Raw genomic sequence first — 22,533 nt, 5'->3', positions numbered from 1 at the left:
AAAATGTACAAAACGTGTTTTCTTGCTTTTATTAGGGTTACATGGAAGTACTGTTTGTATGGTTGATATGGTTGGTAAGAGTATGGAAACGTGCAGATTATTTACCCAAAGCTAATATTCACCGAGAAAAATGAATGACAAAAACCTTTTCTTATGAGCCGATTTCCAGCCCTTTGTTCCCATAAGGCCAGTCCATGTGCACCGTAATGAACAAGGCTGTGTTGATACCAAATGCATTAATACTTTGAGCTTTTCAATGAGATTGAACTCAATATGGGCAGTGTTGGATTCTTCAATTTGGGCCTATTTAAGCCCACAAATGGTGCAAGAAATAATTCATTTATTATTGGTCTTTTCAGTTCTATCGAAAATGAAAGAGGAAATTAAGATTGTGCCAACTGACTCGAATGATACAAGAAATTAAAGATTGAATTTCGTTTTCATCTGGGTAGAGTTTATGTACATTTTTTTCTTCTAATTTAACTAGAGGTTGATCAAATGCACTTCACATCTGATTATTAATTATTTTCCATATTATTTAATTAATGTTCTACTTACTTATCAAAAAAAAAAAAAAAAAAAAATTCCATATTATTTATGTACTCTTTATTATTTTTTAATTTTGTATTCTTTCTTCTAACGAATATATTTTTCAGCTGTCATATTTTTCAAACAACATATTTTTAAATGGTCGCGTTGTCCCAATGATCATATTCTCCGTGTAAATAGAAACGAATTAAATTTTTGGAGTTCGTGATTCTTGTGCAAATGATTTTCGAACAATGTTCCAAATAAAATGAGGAATTGTGGATTTTCCAATACATTATCTTCCATTGCTCAATCTGAAGAAATTAATTAATTGACGGAGAAAAAGAATGGGGTTCTTCACGAAGTTCGAGATGAAAGAATAAAAAGTAGTTTCTCTATGGCTTCCTCGTATTTAGACAAGATTGAATCCATAACAAGTTGGGATCCATAGAATTTTGAGAATGATATTGTAGAGATTATTAGGTGCTTGGCAAAGAGTTTTAAGAGGATAGATATGATAAAAAGTAGAAATGAGTTGAATTTTTTTGTGAGCGAAAAAGTGAAGAAAATTGTTTGTTAATGTGAAGAAATGAGGTTGTCACGTTCCCTGCAAAGGTTATGCCTGGGTATAATTAAAATTTTGATATTATTGGTTCATTGATTTTAGATATAAAAAATTATAAATTTTTCTAACTACAAATGAGCAATATGCAAAATGCTCTTTGGTGGATTTTTTTCTTTTTTGGCCCTTTTCTTAATTTTAAATAACAAGGAATTAAGTTACTCTAATAGGACGATTCAAGGTGTTCTTGATTCCTTGCATTCTCCGTCATCTCCCTTTAGTGACAAAACATATTTTGGAAAATTTTTAAAAAGGAAAAAAGAAAAAAGAAAAAAGACACTTAACAAAAAATGGTATCGCCACCCACGATGCAGCAAGAAACATGTCAACAGCGAAGATAAATCCTCCTTTGCCTCTCCCAGAGTGCAAGCAAAAAGAAAAATGTGTTTTAATTTGGGATACAAACCCAAGAAGCCAAAGCATGTTGAGAGAGAGGAAGAAAGCAAAGGCTTGTTGCTGAAGGAGATGGAGAGATGGAAGAAAAAGGAAGAGAGGGTTAATCAAGGTGATGCATATCCACCTCATCATCATTTCTCCAGTTCCTGCAGCCATTGATGATCTCTCCGTGGCCTTGGATTTTCTTTTGTGTTAAATTGATGTAAGTAGACAAATTGGAACATTTTTCTTTTATCTAATCATATAAACTTAATTTGAAGGTCTCCTCCAACGAATGCTTTTGTTCTTCTTTTCGGATCTTCATTTGAGTTTGGATTGAATAATCATGGTATTATATTCCAACTTACGGATCGATGTTGTGTAACCAAGACTAGAAGATCTCCCCATTACCTCAGCCGACCAATGTTCAACTTTTGGATACAAACTTTACCCTTCATAATAAGTCCATTGACCTTTCCGAATCGAAAATTCAATAATTTTATGTTCGAATTACTAACAGTTTGGACATAAAATGTGAGAAAACTTTTATGGAGCTACTTACCCTAATAGGCGTGTATGCACGTTACTATTCTAATTTCTAGTCTACAAGATTGAAGTCCTTTCTCCACACGTCACTACTAGAAGTCTAGAAGGTCACTACCCTGGCCAGTAGTGACCTTTTTTTGGCCAAAAAACGTCACCTTTGGAAAGTCACAAAATCCCAATATTTTTGTAGTTCATATAAGAACTTCCTCACATTTACTATTTAAATCATTAACAATTTGAATAACAAAGTTGTGAAAATCGATCCCTCCCCCTTCTTTTTTTGAAAGTGTTTAAAAAATCTTGACTTATTCACCCTCATAAAAGTAGGGTTGGCCCTCAAAGACTTCCCTGTATCCACCATGACACACGTATGGAAACTTTTTGCACATAATTTTTTTGGGTATTTTGTGTGCTAACAAATTCGACAAATCAAAATACATGTCCTTAAGTTGCGTCTAAGTCCTATACTTGTTGAGACAAGTAGTTAATTTGTTAAAGATATTGTGCATGCCTCACCCAAAAAAAAAAAAAAAAAAAAAAATATTGAGATAAAGGGCCAAAGTATGAATAAAAATATATTAAAATTGAAGAGTAGATTAATATATAAAAATAAAATTAGTACCCATTTAGTAGGGAAAAAAAAAAAAAAATACAGAAGAGAAGAAACAAAATATTAATATAAAATTAGTTGGCGCATGCTCTCATGAAGTTGATATAGAAAATCAACAAATATTTCCAATATATCCATTCAATCATTTTAACCTATAAATATAAACTTTTTTTCACAACATAAAAATATTAATAAAAAACAACTAAAAATAATAATTACTAAATAGTGAAAGAGGAAGGCTATAGAGCATACTCTCATCCCACCATCCCATTATATATATTGACATGATATTGTTAATTCACCCTTAGATCAATCTTAATTAAATGAGAAAAAATCGAATAAAAGCTTGAAATTATACCTAATTTTTTATTTTCTACTGGACCTTAAGTTGTACAAGTTTTGTCGGTACATTAAACGAATTTTCACAATTTTTTTAAATCCAAGCACGAATTACCCACAGGAATCTTGGCCAATTTGACCTCTTTAACAAAGGATCTCCGAATTTCAAGACATCAACCTTTTGGTTTTTTAATGGAGGGTTAAATACCAAATATCCCGTCGGGTTTCGTTTCTTTATTATTTTTTTTTTCTCTTTGGATTTGATTTTTATTACAGGAGGTCTTTGTAGTTTTGATAATAGACCAAATTAGTCATTCCGTCCGTTAGCCGTTAGTTGTCTTAACGGAAGTCTACGTGAACCAATTAAATGTTGACACGTGACGTGGCACCTAATTAAATATATATATATTTTTAAAATTATATATATATATATATATATATTTTTTTTTAAAAAAAAGGAAAAGCCACCCCCTTGGGCACCAAGGGGGTGGCCGAAACCACCCTCTAGGCTCCATGGAGGTGGCCGAGCCACCCCCAATACCCACTGGGGGTGGTTTCGGCCACCCCCAAATTTTTTTTCCACCACCAATTTTTTTTCCTTTTTTTTTTATAATTTTTTTTTTAAATATATCTTTAAAAAATAAAAATAAAAATAAAAATTTAAGTAGGTGCCACATGTCAATATTTGATTAGTCCACGTGGACTTCCATTAAGTCAATTAACGGTCAACTGACGGAAGGACTAATTTTGTCTATTATCAAAACTACAGGGACCTTTTGTAATAAAAATTAAACCTTAGAAAAAAAAATAATAAAGTAACAAAACCTCAGGAAGTATTTAGTATTTAACCCTTTATAGAGTCAATTTTATAACAAGACATAGGGGTGAAATAGCGGTTGCGGTTAGCGGTTAGTGGCTAAAACCGCTAACCGCAACCGCCTAGGCGGTTAGTAAATTTTACTAACCGCCTCCGCTAACCGGGTAGCGGTTAACCGCCTAGGCGGTTAACCGCCCGGTTAGCGGTTAACCGCTTTTGAATAACCGTTTTTTTTCTAACCGCTTTTTTTGGGCTTTTTTCTTTGGACCGATTTTGGGCCGGGTTTGGACCGGGTTTGGGCCGGTTTTGGGCTCACTTTAAACATTTTTTTTTCTCATTTTAAACATTTTTTTCCCCCTTTCCATGGCCATTTTAGCATTAAAAATTGCTATATACCAAAATCTTGTTGGCCACCTTCTACAAATCTACACATCATATAATATACAAATAAAATTACAACAAAATCATCACTTCACTTGTAGTCTTATACATAAACTCACAAGCAAGTTCATAAACTCACACATAGAAATAAAATAAAACACAAACAAATTCATAAACTCACAAGCAACCAAAAAAACCAACATATATGGTTAAACTTGAAGCTTGAGGCTCATTTCAATCAACCAAAAAAAGTTCATAAACTCACAACTTATTGTTATTATATATATATAATATATAAATATATATTATATTTAAAAAAAAGCGGTTAGCGGGTAGCGGTTAGCGGTTAGCGGATTTCTAAAACCCACTAACCGCTAACCGCAACCGCCTAGGCGGTTAGCAGTTTTTACTAACCGCTTTCAAAGCGGTTAGGCGGTTAGGCGGTTAGCGGTTAACGGTTATAACGGTTAGCGGTTAGCGGTTGCGGTTAGGCGGTTTTAAATTTCACCCCTAACAAGACATAAGGCTTACATCTCACGGAAGAGACTTTGTTCTCTCTACCTTCTTTCCATTTTTTGCTTTTCTTTTTACTTAATTTGCCTGCTCGTTCTACTTTGGAGGTAGGAAAAAAACCTAAAAATAAATTAAAAAGATGTCCAAGACAACATAGTCCTCGCTGGCTATATATATATATGCTTCTAGCTTGCCAGCATTCACATTTGGCATGAGACAAAAACGTTATCACATTATAACATGAAGCGATAAATTTAGATGATCATAATTATTTTGGTACCAATTAATAATTTGGGAAAAATACATTTTACCCCTCTAAGCTATCAACTCATTAGCACTTTTACTTCCAATGTTTAAAACATGACATTTGACCCCCCAAACTTTCAAATTGTTGCAATTCGACCATTTTGATTTTTTTTTCCAAAATGCCCCTATCACATATTTTATTTTTTATTTTTTAAAAAATCCAAAAAACAAAAAACCAAAAAAAAAGAAAAAAGAAAAAAGAAAAGAAGAAATATGCTGGGGTGGTTCGGCCACCCCAAGCAGACCGTTTGAGGGTGGCCGAACCACCCCCTTGGGGCCTGGGGGTGGCTTTCTCACATCTTTGTTTTTCTATGCAAGTTAGACGACTCTTTTTTTTAAAAAAAGAAAAGAAAAAAAGTATGCAAGACTTTAATTCCTTCTTTATTTACATTATCAATTAAAAAATAAAAGAAAATCATTTGACATGAGATAAAACTGGGGTCATTTTAAAAGGTCAACAATATATGTAGAGGCCATAGCTTCTTGAATCGGCGGAATTCTCTAACAATACAATTATTATTATTATTATTATTATTATTATTATTTTTCAATTTTTGCAGGGGCCATGACCCTACAGGCCTCAAAGTAGCATAATTAAATGTAGATTTAACGTCTGTTAAGGAGAAGGTATCTTTACCATAGATTATTGAATCAATGAAATTATCGCACGAATCTAGTAATAATGATCACAACAAAATCAGGGTTTGATCATTATCATGATCAACTTGAACATCAGTATATTTTAAGTCCATTTTATTAAATTTAAGGGGATAATCACAAAGAAGCATACATTCTTTTATCTTGAGAGTATATAACTATTGCTTTAAATACAACTGGTTAGTGAGAGATTTTAAGGCAGTTTACACTAATTAAGCATAAAGATTTTCATTGCGGGAGTCAAACTTATACCCTAGTGTAAGTGTTTACCTAACCATATGAAAATTGCCTTGAGACCACTAAATCACCTCCTTTAAAGGTTATACATACGAGCAATTTGAAAAGGCCCGAAGCAGCGATCCTTGACTTGGAGTGATTGGCCCTTGATGCAATATATATATATATATATATATATATATATATATATATAGCCTTTACAATACAGACAGCGATTAATTACCTTAATTATTCATAAATTTACGTATTATAGAGTGTGATAGGTTTTTAATAAGAAATTAAGAAATATTAATTCTACCCTTTTATCTGCTTATAAAAGTGGTAGAACAATTCACGCACTTTGAGCCGGCCACCAGCTAAAACTGCTCTCAAAGGTGAAACAAAGGCTTCATAGAATTAATTAACCATGGTTGGGACAGTGTTGGAGCTTTGCACATTAGAAGAACTGGCTGAGCTTGAGGAGAATGATCCAGCTGAAAGGGCTCGGTGGGTGGTGAGTGCTCCAGATCCCCCAGGTCTATGGCAGAACCTAGCTATATGTTCCATGAAAAAAACAGCAGCTTTGGTCTCGGCTCTCAACAATCAGCCTAAACATAAACTCCTTGCCTCACTCCTGCAAGAGGCATTTCCTGTCCTTGGTTGGTGTCAAAGCTACAATGTAACCAAATTCAAGGCCGATGTTATTGCTGGTTTAACTATTGCCAGCCTCTGCATTCCCCAGGTAATTAATTAAGCACAATATTTAATTAACACCATGGGATATATATATATATATATATATATATATATATATATATAAAACCAAAATATGAAATTAATATTATTCTTTCCATTTGACTCATGCAGAGTATGGGATATGCAACTTTAGCAAAGCTCGAACCTCAATATGGCCTCTGTAAGCTCACTTAGCTTGTTTAACTTTATTATTTTTTTTTTGAAACTTCATTTTAGACCCTTGAACTACTGCACGTTTTGAGAATACCCCATAAAATTTAAAAACTCTCAATTTACACTCATGAATTTTCAATTTCAATCAATTTACCCCCTCCGTTAGTTTTAACTGTTAACTTTTAATGAAAATGCCTAAAAAGACCAAATTACTATCATTTTTAAGGGTAAATTTAGAATTTTATTAAAAAAAAAGAGGGTATAAACGTCATTTTATCACTTTTAACATTTAAAATTTGACGGAAAGAGATCAATTGAATCAAATTAAAAGTTTAATAAATTAAATTGAGAGTTTTTAAAATTTAGAGGAGTCTTCTCAAAACGTATGATAAAGGGTCTAAAGTGAAGCTTTCCCCCCCCCCCCGCCCCTCTTTTTTTAATAACCGCGTTATCGGGGGTTTCACCACACATGGGTCGGGTAAAGTTCAAACTTTTGCCGGCGAATAATATCGCGGCCTTAACGAACCACTTGATGCGTGTTGCGAGGCATCATGGTTGGGATTAACTAGTTTAACCTCTGTTATCAACTTATCTACATAAGCTAGCATGAAAAATGACAATTTTTTGGTGTATGAAACTATGTGCTTCTGTGTGTTTTACTCAGACACAAGCGTTGTCCCGCCTCTTATTTATGCTGTAATGGGAACTTCAAAGGACATGGTGATTGGACCCGTGGCGGTGGATGCGCTGCTTCTATCCGCAATGATTCAGAAATTGATCATAGATGATTCTAGGGCTGATTTAACTTCTTACAAGAGCCTTGTTTTTAGTGCAACTCTCTTTGCGGGCATATTTCAAGCTGCCTTTGGAATCTTCAGGTGGGTATTATTTCTTCTTTTTATTGATACATATATATTGACATTCTCTCATATATATATATAATATTATATCATGCATTTTTACCAATTTCACAGGTTGGGATTTCTTGTCGATTTTTTCTCCCATGCTGCTAGTGTTGGGTTCATGTCAGGCTCCGCCATAATTATTGGTCTTCAACAGCTCAAAGGACTACTTGGGATCACCAACTTCACCCATAAAACTGATATTATCTCTGTCATGAAATCCGTTTCTACTGGACTTGCTCATCAACAGGTTATAATAATATCCTAGAGGGCTTTTTTTTTTTTGTTTTTTTTGATGACCATTTCATCAGTTCACTTATATATCCTTGGTGTTTCTTTGTTTGCAGTGGCACATCAATAATTTTGTCCTTGGGTGTTCATGCCTGACTTTTATCTTAATTACAAGACTTCTGGTAACCAAGCACTATTACCAATATATCCTAGATGGTTCATTATATATATATATATATATACAAAATTGTGACTTATAGAGTTGCTTAATATTTCCATATATCAGGGTACATGGAAGAAGAAACTCTTTTGGTTGCCAGTAATTGCCCCCCTCCTGGCTTTTATTGTTTCTACTTTGATTGTTTATTGGACAAAGGCCTATGATGAAGGTGTTGTTATTGTTAGACAAGTCAAAACCGGGTTTAATCCAAGCTCGGTGCATCTTTTACAATTTGATGGCCCTTATGTTACTGAAGTGGCCAAGATTGGGTTGATCGTTGCTGTTGTTGGACTTACGGTTTGTATTTAATTAATTATTTAATTACAGACGTACCAAACGAATGTTTGTAATATTAACTTAATTAATTATAATTAATTTGTGTCTTTCTGTGAACATTAGGAAGCAACGGCAGTACGTAGGGCGGTCTTTTGCATCCCTAAAAGGATACCACCTTGATGCAAACAAAGAAATGGTATCTTTTGGCTTCATGAATGTTATAGGATCTTTGACTTCTTGCTATGTTGCAACAGGAAATTAATTAAGCTTAATTCATCCTGTTAATATTTTTTCCAATTATCTTTATTATATTTTTAAAAAAATACAACCACATGCAGTGGACTTCCATTTTAAAGAATTTTTAAATTATTATGTATATATATATATAGCTATTTTGTGGTTTTGGAAGGTTTTAAATGGAATGTTTGAAAGAAGCTTAAAAGAATATCCTACTCATATTAGGCTTATGTGTATAGTACTCTAGTATAATGTGCGCATTAACAATTAATTATTGTTAATTGCGAAATTAAATGTTTGTTAGTGAACAGACATTAAGACTGATGATTTAAGACTAGGAAGAGTCCACATCAGTTTTTAGGGCATAAAATTCTCTCTTTTTTTTTTTTTTTTTTTTTTTTTTTTTCTCTCAAAACCTTTAGTATTCTTAAAATTCGAGTCTCTCTATATATCTTGTTAGAATAGAAACTCTGAGGGAGTTTTTCATAAATTACAAAGGATTTTTGGGTTCCATTGTATCTTAAAAAAATATTTGTTGTGACCCAGTACGTGTAGACCAATTCGTTAGAATTGATGGAAGTAAATTGATAATTTCTTAAAGAAAACTTAATTAGTAATGCACCATAGGAGCATTTCATATATTGTATGTTTTCTCTTTCTGTTTTTACATTCCATATACCTCCCATCAAGAAAGATATAGTATCCTTAATTTTCCTTAATTAATTGATTTGACCTAATTTGGTGTTAATTTACTAATGCTCAAAACACGTACACATGCGCAGGTTCCTTGAATTGTCACGGACGTCAGTAAATTTCAATGCTGGTGGTGAAACCCTAGTGTCAAATATGGTGATGGCAGTTACCGTTCTGATATCATTGCAATTGTTCACAAGATTCTTGTATTATACTCCAATGGCAGCCATGGCATCAATCATTCTTTCTGCCGCAACTCATCAAACTCACTGAAGCTAATCATATTTGGAAGGTTGATAAGTTAGACTTCCTTGCTTGCATTGGAGCCTTCTTTGGCGTATTGTTCTTTTTTTTTTTTTTTTTTTTAATCAAACAAAGGAAACGGGAAAGGGGCTACAAGGGAGGGTCCTTGCCACTCTTAAAATGAACAGAACAAAGAAAATAAGAAGAAGTGGGAATGCTTTCAAACACAAGGTGGGAAGCGGCCCATCTATCTACATTATGTGCACAAACATTTGCACTACGAGAAATCTTCAAAGTTGACCAAACAGGAATGGAGAACAGAAGATCAAGAGTATCAGAGGTCACTACAGGTGCCGAAACCCAATCAGAGAGAAGATGTGGATCTTTGATAGCTACAATAGACAGGAGGGAATCACCCTCTAAAATCAAAGAGGAACAACCTACTGAGACAGCGAGAGAAGTAGCCAAAAGAGCCGCATGAGCTTCACCCAAATTAGCATCCGTAGACGGCAATTTTTGGAGCACATAGCCAAGAAGTTACCTTCATGATCTCTGAGAGTTGTTGCAGCTACAGCAAAATTAGGCCTAATGGCCACATCAAAATTAGCCTTAAGAGAACCAAGAGGAGGGGAAAGCCATTCTGCAGAGAGGGCATCTCCGGACTTCCATGCATGAAGATGGTGGAGAGTAGTAGTGCGGATCTTCTTCAACACAGCTTCCGGGTTAGGATGGGATCCACCATGAATAAGAGAGTTACGTGAGAGCCATATCTGATCGAAGAGAACCAAAACAGAAATCTGGAAACTATGGACATCTTGCGGCTGAATACCAAGAGAAGTAGTTGGATGCAGCAACGTCTTGGCCCAAACAGCAATGGGCTGGGAACTGAAAACTTCGGTGATCAAAGGCCATGGGGAGTTAAGCCACAATCTTCTAGCAAAAGGACAACCCAAAAATAAATGTTGAAAATTTTCAGGAGGGCCCAAACACATGGGACAGCAAAGCGTCTCTAAATCTGCATTAGGAAGAAATTTGAAAATATTAGTTCGCACAGGAAGAATATTCCAAGAGATTCTCCATAAAAGATGTTTGAGTCTGAGTTGAATTCTGAAACTCCATAGAATTTTCCAATCTGACTGGGAAAGGGGGGAAAAAGATGGGTTGAGTTGGCTAGAGATCAAAGAGTGGGCAGATTTAACAGAGAAGGAACCATTGGGAGAAGGAGTCCAAACCCAACGATCCAAAGAGGGGGAAAGGGGGAGATGGATGGCTTGAATTTGAGCAATGGAAATGGGATCAAAAAGAAGGTTTAAGGGAGGTGAGAACCAATCTCTAGTAATGGGGGAAATAAGATCAGACACGTCCAGGTTGGGGAGGGAAAACAAAGATGGGTTAGGGGATGGCTTAAAACCTGCAAGGGAGGGGATCCATGAAGAGTTCAAACATTCAGATTATGACCAACAGAGACCGACCAACAGGCGCCTTTGGCTACTACAGATCTGCATTTTAGGACCCCTTTCCATAACCACGAAGCAGAGGAGGGAATTGGGGATGAGAGAAAGCTGGAAGATTGGAGGTACTTGGTAGACAGAGCCTTAACCCAAAGAAGGTCTTGATTAGAAAGCAATTTCCAGCCAATTTTCGAAAGGATAGCAAGGTTTTGGCATTCCATATTTCTGAGCCCGAGACCTTCTGCCTCAATAGGGGAGCAGATTTTGTTCCAACCCAACAGAAAAAGGTTATGTCTTTTGTCTTGAGGAAAACCCCACCAAAATTTTTTGAGGGAAGAGTCAATTGCTTTACAAAGGGGTTTGGGGAAAAGAAACAGAGACATGGAGTAACTTGGCATTGCATTGGCAACGGACTTGATGAGAGTCGTGCGAGCCGCTTGAGACAGAAGCTTAGACTTCCAACTAGAAAGATTACTGAGAATCTTAAGCTTGAGGTCTTCAAAAGCAAGGCTTTTGTTTCTGTCAAAAAACAGAGGCAACCCTAGGTGCTTCGCATTGGAGGGGATCTTCCTGAGATTGAGGATAGACTGAATTGCAGCAGAAGTGGTAGGAGAGCAGTTCCTACTTAAAAACATAGAAGATTTTGCCATATTAACTTTCTAACCCGACCAAGCTGAAAATTTATCCAAGCATTTCAAAATGCAAGAAGCTTCAGAAGCATTTCCCTTGGTGAAGACCATAAGGTCGTCAGCAAAAAGAAGATGAGCCACGGGGGGGCTATTTCTATAGATCTTTATACCGTGGATATTGCCTGCCATTTCTTCCTTGAGAATGAGTCTGGAGAGCACTTCTGAACCCAGCAAAAACAAAAAGGGGGAAAGAGGGTCCCCTTGCTTGAGACCTCTGTTAGGAGAAAACTTGCCAAAAGGAGAGCCATTCAACAGCACCGAGAAGGAGACTGTGGAGATGTATTGCTCAATCAACTGGATCCATTTCAAATTAAAGCCTAAACAAGAGAAGATTTTCAGGATGAAACTCCACTCCATTCGATCAAAGGCCTTCTCCATGTCGAGCTTAAGAGCCATAAGCCCTCCATTACCTCTCTTCTTCTTCATAGAGTGGAAAATCTCATGAGATAAAATTGAGTTGTCCTGAATAGAACGACCCTGCAAGAAAGCAGATTGGTTTGGGGAAATAATTTTTTGAAGAAGAGGTTTTAGCCTATTAACCATGATTTTGGAGATAATTTTATAAGTAAAATTAGAAAGGCTAATAGGTCTAAATTGGGTAACACGAGAGGGGTTGTCAATTTTTGGAATAAGAGCAAGGTGGGTATGGTTGAATTCCTTAAGAAGAAATCCATGTCTGAAGAAGCTTTGGACAAAATTGATCACATTAAGACGGACAATAGACCAGTAGGTTTTAAAAAAGAGGCCAGTAAAGCCATCTGGGCCAGGAGCCTGGTAAAGGCCAAGCTGGGAGATGACTAAACTGATCTCCCTTTCATCAGGGATGGCACATAAGCTCAAATTTTCCTCTGAGGTAATAACAGGGGGAAGCAGGGAATCAAGTTCATCGTCCACAGAGGGATTGGAAGAGGAAAATAAAGATTTGAAATAATCACAAAAGAGAAGGCCAATATCATTACGGTTGGAAACAAAAGAGCCATTGTCAGTTTTTAAAGAAGAGATAGAATTATACCTGCGGCGAATGGTAGTAGAGGCGTGAAAGAATTTGGTATTCAAATTTTTATTGGAGAGCTAGAGGTCTCTAGATTTTTGCTTCCGTAGGCTTTCTTCCCGAATGAGTTCTTCTTGTAAAGCAAACTGCAAGTTATCTTCTTTGGCCAATGCATCATCAGCAGAAGGGGAGCATTGAATTTTGTTGAGCTCAGCCAACAAATTCTTGATGTTATGGTGAATGTTGCCAAAATGATGTATGTTCCATAGCTTCAAGGAGGCCTTTGAAGCTTTTATTTTCCTACTCAAAGCAAAAGCAGCTGAGCCATTGAAGGGAGTATTCCAAGCATCAACAATGACAGCATGGCTAGAAATATCGCGGGTCCAAAAAGCTTCAAATTTGAATGGCTTAGGGAGATTTGGAAAATTTTCAGAAGTCGATAACAAAAGAGGATTATGGTCAGACTCTGAAGCAGGCAAGTGAGTGAGGTGGGAATTTGGAAAAAGAAGGACCCAAAGGTGGTTGGAAAGTCCCCTATCTAGACGTTCTTTTATGTTGAATCTGCCATGGCGCTTATTATTCCAGGTAAAAGGATTACCAGAGAAACCCAGGTCCACAAGGCATTATCCTGAACAAAATTCCCCAAGAGAGAATGAGAGGAGGAACCAAAATGCCTACCTCCTTTCTTCTCAGCAGAAGAAAGGATAGCATTAAAATCACCAATCAACATCCACGGGCCTCCGAACCTATTACCAACACGATCCAAATCTTCCCAAAAACCCCTACGTGACCACCAAGAAGCTAGCCAAGGGGAGGAGATCGGATGTGAATAAACCAAAAAGGAGATTTGATGATTCTTAAGGAAGACAGGCTCAATATCAGTACCCATCTTCCAAGCTACTGCAAGACCTTCCTTAGTGCCAACTGGGGGGACATGCAACAAAAAAGGGAAACCCATCCTAGAGAGAGGATTCTGATCAGCATGGAGAAAAATCTTAGTTTCACACAAGAAGATGATATCAGGCTTGTGAAGACTACAGAGTGCCCGGAGAGTACGCATTGTCGACGCATGGGCAAAACCTCGACAGTTCCATGATAAGATCTTCATGGGACTGGGGGGGGGGGGGGCATGGGCAGGCCCGCCTCCTCAGCCGTGTCATTAGAGAGAGAGAACTGGTGTGGGTAAGTAATTGCCAGAGTTGCAAGGAGGGCAGGGTTGGGATGATCTTCAAAAGAGGGAGGATCAAGGGAAGGGGTAGAAGATGAGTAGCCATGGGGAGAAGCTAGGTGCTTTCTGGTAGAGGAGTAAGGGTGGAATTTGGACGAGGCGAGTTTCTTTCTAACCAGGTAGTTAGGGTGGGGAGGGGTAAGGTTAGTGATGATAATTTGGTTATTTTGAGGAGGGGATAGCACATCGAAAGGGTTGAGTGCCAGATGAGGGAAGGTGGGGTCAGGACAGGAGGAAGATTCCAAGAAAAGGTCAGAAATATCCTCAATATCAGTGATAAGGGATTTGAAGTCAGGAGGGTTGATTTGGTAATTAGTAAAGGAGGGGATGTGAGGGTCTTTAATACTCGGGGGAATATCTAGTTTGTGATTGAGAGCTTGCAAAATATGAGATGGAACAGTAGGGTTACTGGTAACTTGGAAAAGAGGTGGAGTGTTTAATGAGAAGCGATGAGAGGGTATGGTAGAGATAGACTCAGTGCAAGGGGATGGGCTTGATGAGGGGGTGATTGTAAGGGATTGAGACTTAGGTTGACCTAGGGGAGTGGGATGATGAGACAGGGTTTTTGTGAACAAAGTCGAGGTAGAGTAATTGGACTCAGTTGTATCCATGGGGCAGGAAGAGAGCTAGAAGCCTCATTCGAACGGGTTTTTCCCTTTGAAGGGGAAGGAGTGGGGACAAGGGGTTTGAAAGTCTCAAAATGAGGTGGAATGACAGGGGGATAATTGGCTTTTTGGATGGGGTTCACGTTAACAGTTTTTTGTTGGGGAGGGGTTTTAGCTCGCATAACAGGACCAAAAGGTGTGAAAGATTTGGAAGGAGGCCCAGCTGGACAACATATTTTAGGATGACCCAATCTACCACAAGAAAAGCAAAAATCTGATAGTCTTTCGTACTTCAGTTGTACCCAAGAGGAAGGTTTACCTTGACGTTCCTGATAAAACCCCGAAGCGAGGGGTTGGAGCAGGGGAATGTGGACCTTAATCCTAAGGAATTCACGTCGGAAAGACTCATTTTCCAGTAGAGTCCCTAGCTGCCCGCCAAGGATATCCGCATTCTGAGCGGTCATTAATTCAATGGGTAAATTATGCACTTGAATCCAATATTCTCCTTTAGAGAAGTCTAGCTCTGAGAGAGTCATACTAGGATCCCAATATTTGAGGATAAGTGGATGACCACGAATGTTCCACGGGGATAGGTCCAAAACATGTTGCAAATCCTGTTGATTTTCAAAGGTGAAGAGAAAAGTGTTTTTTGGCTTCAATCTCTTCTATGGATACTGAGGATAGAAAATGCCAAGCAGTTTCTAGGTTAAAATTGACAGTACTTTTTGTGGTTGGTCGAAGGGAAATAACCCAGCCAGCAAGGATACAGGGAGGAGTTTCACTATTGGTAACTGTGGGAATAAGGGAAGGAGGTTTGTCTGACCAGTTAAGAGCTTCAGTTTGAGAGATGAGAAGGTCCATAACTGGCTAAAGGGTGGATGAAGGAAACAGAGGAGAGGAAGGAAAGGAAAGGAAAAGAGTAGAAAAGGAAAACCAGGGAAAGGAAAGCTCAAACTAGAGAGTGGGAAGAGCTTCTCTCACTAGAAGCGGTAAAACTTGTTTCTTTGGCGTATTGTTCTTACGTGTGGAGATTGGTCTTCTAATTGCGGTAATATTTAATTACTTTGCTATTAATTAACTTAATTTGCATATGCATAAATGAGTTTAAATAGCCATGAATATCTGAGTTGATTTATTTTATTTTATTTTTAATGCATCCATCAGGTCAAATAATGAACAATATGTTAAATTATTAATGCAAATAATTAAATCCATTATTTTCTATAGGTTTAAGCGTCACTTTAAGCTTTTGTGACAACGGACAAAGGATGACCTTATTAGATTTATATAAAATAAATAAATTGGGTGTTTCAAATAATTATGAGATATATTTTAGGGGAGATTTTTTTTTTTTTTTTAAAAAAAAATCTCGAACTTCCATTCGTTTTGACATTATCCCTAAAGTTAAAAAAAATTCTCAATTAAGGGTATCAAACTTTCAATTACCCTATTTCGTTCGAATTTTCCATTAAATCTTATCAAAATTCTTAAAATACCTATGCTTTTTAATTATAAAAAAATTGTAAAGATTCACGCTGTTTGAATATTTTATATTATTCTAGTTTATTATGTTGCCTTATATGGTCAAGGGTTTAGACTAGGGTCTTTTTTTTTTTTTTGATGACATGTCCACACAAGAGGAGGGAGAGAGATTCAAACTAGTGACCTTCAGTTCATTAAGTGTGGTCCCAACCGATTAAGCTACCTCTTGGGGACTAGTCTAGGGTTTCTTGTCCACTACTTCTTCTCTCTCTTTATATAGAAAGCTAAATAAGCATATCACATTAATCACATTATTATCAATACAATGAAATCTATTGTTTCCTTTCGCTTTCTCTCTTCTCTCTCTCTCATGCTTCTGCTCCAATATATTCAACAAGACATAAATTTCCTTCAAATTGGTCTGAAGGAAATATCCTTCAACCCACATAAAATAGTGCCAAGTGTCTCAGCATTTATTGTGCACATTAAATTTTTAAGATTATTAATAGCAATTTACATAACTAAAGTTAACTTTTATTTTTCTTTTGATTAAACGTTAGACTAACGTCTTTTTAAGAAAAGAGAGAATTAACGTTAAAGTGAAGATCAACGTTGGCTTAGAAAAGAAGACCTAAATTTCCCAAAAAAAGAAAAGAAGACCTAACGTCGGCTTATAAATTTTGTTTTTTTTTTTTTTAAAAAAGTTTAGAACTAACTTCTGAAAGAAGAGCTAACGTTGGCTTTTTAGAAGAAAAAAAAAGCCCTTGCTTGTTCTTTTTTCTTTCTTTCTCCATTCTCTGTTTCTCAAGATCTCCATATGTGGCTGAAAGACTGTTGCTTTAGGAGAAGAGGACATATGCGATTGGAATTTTAACCTTAGTTAGTCTAACTTTTCTTAAAAAAAAACGTTAGTCTAACGTTTAACCAAAAGAAAAATAAAAGTTAACCTTAGTTATGTAATCTGCTATTAATAACCTTAAAAATTTAATGTGCACAATAAATACTGAGACACTGGGCACCATTTTATGTGGGTTGAAAGATATTTTCTCCAGACCGATTTGGAGGAAATTTCTATCCATTCAACAATATATTTAACATGGTATCAAAGCCATATTCTTGTGGCCTCTAATAAATGTCATTGATGTTTCCCGGCATCCCCTCCTGTGATCTTAACATTTTGATTGTTCGCATGTCGACAAGCGCTCCGCCACTGTAAATCTCTTCCACGCCTTCACCGCAGCACAATCTGAAAAATTAATCCCAGAATCAAGCTTGTAAGGCACAGATCTATCGATCCGTGGAAGACCCATCACCAACAAATTCCGCACGTGCCACCACACTTCTCCACGCACCACCACGCGTCGCCATGTCAGGGGATCATCCCGGTTTTCGCACCACTCAAGACGACAGATCAAACGCCTCCGACTCCAGATCCAAAGAGATCTTAGTCGTCCATGCTTCCATGCGCCCTCACGCGCCTCCAGAAGGTTCTGTTCAAGAGTCACGTGCCTCCCATGGTGTTCCACGCGCCTCCAGACACTGGCACCGGTTGGCAGCACCTCCCACGCTCGTCCATGTGCGGGCAACCTCCTAGCGTGTCTCATGCATGTGCCTCACGCGCCAAAAAACCCTAGCTAAGGTTTGGTGTGTGTTGTGCATGCGCAGCGAGTGGCCGCAGCATTTGGAGCGTGCACCACACACGCCAGACTCTACTCCTCCTTCCCTGCTCTAGAGAGCTCGCCGTGTTAGCCCTAGCCCTCTGCCACGAGTCAAATCCGAAAAAAAAAAATAAATAAAAAAAAATAAAAAATTCAAACTCCCCTAGATCCAATATTTTCAACCTGATTCAATAGGTTAGAACTAGATCGTCTCTTTCGAGCCAGACCGACCCATTCAATGGTCCACGGGTTTCGGTCATTTTGGCCCATGTAACCGGCCCACCTGTCAACTCAGTTCCAAACGGCCTCAACCCGACCTAGTGGGTCTCAAATCTGGTTTGGTCCACTTTGTTTTACAACCCGAACTGGATCCATCCAAGGTGCTCTAACCCGGTCCAAAACCGGGTTATCGGGTTCTAATTCGGTTCAACCGAATAGGCCAACCGGGTCAATCTATCCAACCTGTCCAAATTAGTCAATCTGATTCAACGAGTTAACCCGGTTCATATCATTTTGGGTTAGACCAAATGAAATGGTTCATGAGTTTTGGCCAACTTCAGCCCATTCAAACCGGCCCAAATGGATTCAAGGCTACTCCAAGCTCTTAAGCCCAAAATGTTGGCTCCAATCCATTCCAATGGATTCAAGTCTCAAGCCCAACTAGTTGGCCCAAGTCGTCTAGCTGCCACCAATAGCCACTGCCAACCTCCACTCCCGCCATCCTCTGCTTCTGGCTGCCACTCTCCGGCCACTACTCCGGTGACCAAAAAAAAAAAAATCCTCTTTATTTTCCTTTATTTTTCCCAAACTCAACCTTACACCTTGAGTTTGAGGAGGGATATTAAGATATTTTATACTATTCTAGTTTATTATGTTACCTTATATGGTCTAGGGTTTAGTCTAGGGTTTCTTGCCCACTACTTCTGTCTCTATATATAGAGAGCTATGTAAGCATATTACATTAATCACATTATTACCAATACAATGTAGTCCATTGTTTCCTTCCGCTTTCTCTCTTCTCTCTCTCTCTCACGCTTCCACTCCAATATATTCAACAATATATTTAACATGGGCGTTTATTTTTTATTTTATAAAAAAACATTTTTGCAATATTTTTGCAACATCATCGCATTTTTTTTTAAAAAAAATAAAAAAATAAAAAATAGTGGTATTTTGGCAAAAAGTTTTTTTAAAAAATCCTAAGGAAAAGGGAGAATTGAAAGAAATTGAAAGTTTGATACCTTTAATTGAGATTTTTTAAACTTTAGGGGTAGTGTCAAAATGAATGGAAGTTCATGGGGATTTTATGAAGTTTCCCCTATATTATATATCTAAAAGTTTGTGAATTTAATTATAACATTGTATGAGAGCTGAGATCATGAATTTAAAACTTGAGTAATTCTAGAAGTCCCTATTGTATTAGTCTTGTATCCCTAAAAAAAAAAAAAAAAAAGAGGGGGCTTTTAAAATTACAATTTGATTAAAATTTAATATTTATCAATCACAAGTCTAATGGTGATTTTAAGAGTCATATCATTTTTCAAGGAACATAAGAGGGACTTTTATGTAGATCGGCAAGCCAGCTCGTCTGCAGCCCATCCAGACGAGCCTAAACCCGAGAGCCTCGTTTGAAGTCCTCGTTCGGAGACCATCCGGATACCTATATTATTTTCTTGTTTTTATGTTTTATGTGAGTGACTGTCCGGACGGCGTTATGTTCTATCCGAACAGCCATCATAGAATTGCAATTTGTCTTTAATTCGTATCTCTTTAAGGGTTTTATGCCAGTTCCTGTCCGGACGGCCTTAAGTTCCCGTCCTGTAGAGTTTCAATTTGATTTAATGTCGTACTTTTATTAGGTTTAGGGTGTGGGGCCTATAAATACATACTTTATAGACCCTAGAATGCAATTGTTGTTTATGATTGAGTTTTGTTCAATAAGAAGCCTCAAAGTTGAGCATTCTTCTGTTTTTTCTTCAAAACCTACAGAGTATCTAGCGTTTTAAAGAATTTTTTTTTAGATTTTTGATAGAATCAAGATTTAGAAATACTTATCTGTTCTTTATTGTTGTTATTCGCTGCAGCCCATTAAGTCACGCTGCATCAGACTTTGTAGCACTATTCATTTAAACTTTGATTCTGTAGTTTACCCTCGTTTTAGTTAAAATAATCCACATGTGTTGTCTCGTCTTACACGTGAGGAAAAAAGGAAAAACGTTATTAATTAAACTGAATTTGAGTAATTAAATTGCAGGTGGGAATATCATTTGCAAAGATCATTCTCGTCTCGATTCAACCAGGGGTAAGATCCTTGGAATGCTTCCAGGAACTTGCACGTTTTGTGACGTTGCTCAGTATCCTATGGCTATGAAGATTCCAGGAGTCCTGATAATCCGTGTCAAATCTGCCTGGCTTTGTTTTGCAAATGCCAATAATATTAGAGAAAGGTATATATTCTCTCCGCTTTATAGGTATAATTACAGAAATAAATTAATTAACATTTATGTATCTTTTAATTACATGTTGTTTAAGGATTATGAGATGGGTGACTGAAGAAGAGGAGGATGCCGAAGGAAAGATCAGAAGGACGACTATCAAACATGTAATTCTTGACATGTCGAGTAAGTGTTTGAGTGACGATCAGAAGGCAGAAAATTAATTATATATGGTTTTCCCATTCATTTGTGTGATGAGTAATTAGTAAAACTTTTATGATTTGTCAATTGTCACTCATTACAAATTGCAACAATTAATGGATCATCATGCAACATGCATGGCTTTTAATTAATATATATCGCAGATTTCTTTTTTCTTTTTTCTTTTTAGGGTTAATTACATTTTTAGTACATAAGTTTTCATGTTCTTATTTTTTTCTACTTAGGTTTCAAATCGTATCATAAATGGTACATGACTTATGGGTAAATACCAGTTTAGTACCTTTATCACCATTCTGTCAGCCAAACTAATGGACTGCAATGGAAGTGGTTTCAGCCACCCCCTACAGCCGGTCTAGGAGTGGTTCGACCACTCCCATGGCCTTGAAGGTGGTTTCGGCCATCCTTTTTTGGTCATTGGGAGTGACCGAACTACTCCCATGGGCCTTAGGAGTGGTTTGGCCAACCCTAGACGGGCCGCAAGAGTGACCGAAATCACCCCAATGACAATCCGTTAGTTTGGCTAACATAATGGTGACAAAGATACTAAATTTGTATTTAACTATAAGTCAAGTACCATTTATGATACGAATTAAAACCTAGGTGAGAAAAAATTAAAAGCGTGAAAATTAACCTAGGTACTAAAAAGGTAATTAACCATTCTTTTTAATTTTTTTTTAATAGAAAAAATGGCTTCAAGTTGGTGATATTTCTTCCGTTTTTTTCAAATTTTTTTATAGGTTTAATGAACATTGACACATCTGGGATTGTTTCTCTAGAGGAACTTCATAAGAATCTGGTCTCACATGGAGCAGAGGTCTGGCAATTTAATTCACAGTTTTTTTTTTTTTAAAAAAAAAACTTTTCTTTTTAACGTGTCTTCTCTCTCTTTCTGTCTCGATCACAGTTAGGCATTGCAAACCCTAGATGGCAAGTGATTAACAAACTCAGATTAGCCAACTTTGTCGGCAAAATTGGAGGAATGGTGAATGGTCTTCTTGACTGTTGGAGAAGCTGTGGATGCGTACTTTAGTGTTAAAAAAGCGGCCACCCTTTAAGCGTAACTGTTATTTGAGTTTGAATTTTGTTTTGATGAATTAATTATTCATCCAATAAAGGAGGTAGGAAATTAAAAACCAAAAGTGGATAAGTGAAATATTATTATTTGTATTTCTTTTACTTGTTGGCGGAGCCACGTTGTGGCCTGTGAGGGCTCTGGCCCCACAAGCTTTTTAATTTTTAGAAGAAAAATTTTGAAAATGGCTCCTATATATTTTTCATTTTTTTTTTAAAAAAAAAAAAAAAAAAACTTGGAAGAGAGGCTTGTTTGCTCTTTTGAAAATCAATGTCTTTTTTAATTTTAATCACTCTAAAGCTTTTTATTGAATTATTAATTGGTAACCATGCATTATCTTTTCTCTATCGAGTAAATAAGGCAAGAATAATATTTGATTTGGTTGCATCAGCCTTCAAACATTATTTGCTTCTTAGAGAATATTATAAGATTTATATAAAATTAGCTCGTAAAAAAATTTCAAAGATAAATGTTTTTTAAAAAAAGGGAAAAATATATATATATAAAAAAAAAAAAACTCTCCAAACTAACAGTTATTTGCGATAGAGCTCTATAATGTTCAAAATGTACTAAATTAGCCTATCAAACTACCAAAATGTATCAAAAAAGGCCACTTATTTTTAATATTCCTATAATACCCCTATTCTTTAAAAAAATAAAATGATGAAATGATTTTAAAAAAAAAACAATTTTTTAAAAAGAAAAATAAAAAACCAATGGGTGAATAAATACAAAAAAAAAAAAAAGTTTTTTGGAATAAATAAATAATTAGTCACTGTAGTTGGCCTAAATTACAAATCACTTCATGCCGTATGAAAGTAAAATCAAAGGTTTCTGAGATATTCCAAAAAAACAATTTAGTCCCTTAGTCAAATTCCGTTAAAAAATGTGATAAATTCTGTTAAATGTGGCATCAATGCCAATAAAAATGGTGACACATGTCATTCTTAATAAAAATAAATAAATATTAAACTAAAAAAAAAATTAAATTTTTAGTTTTTTATTTTATGAATTTTTTATTTTAGTTTTTAAAAGAATAAGGGTATTATTGGAATATAAAAAAATATGTGGCCTTTTTT

General features: G+C 36.4%; 1 pseudogene; it reads left to right on the top strand.

The window, feature by feature from the left end:
• The first annotated feature begins 6,337 nt into the window (after positions 1-6,337).
• Positions 6,338-21,437, top strand: LOC132166514 (low affinity sulfate transporter 3-like; annotated as a pseudogene).
• The last annotated feature ends 1,096 nt before the right edge of the window (positions 21,438-22,533 follow it).

This window comes from Corylus avellana, chromosome 11 (genome assembly GCF_965113065.1).
Source record: "Corylus avellana chromosome 11, dhCorAvel1.hap1.2, whole genome shotgun sequence".
NCBI classification, from domain to species: Eukaryota; Viridiplantae; Streptophyta; class Magnoliopsida; order Fagales; family Betulaceae; genus Corylus; species Corylus avellana.
Note: the sequence above shows the minus strand (reverse complement) of the source record. Positions and strands in the feature narration are given on the sequence as shown.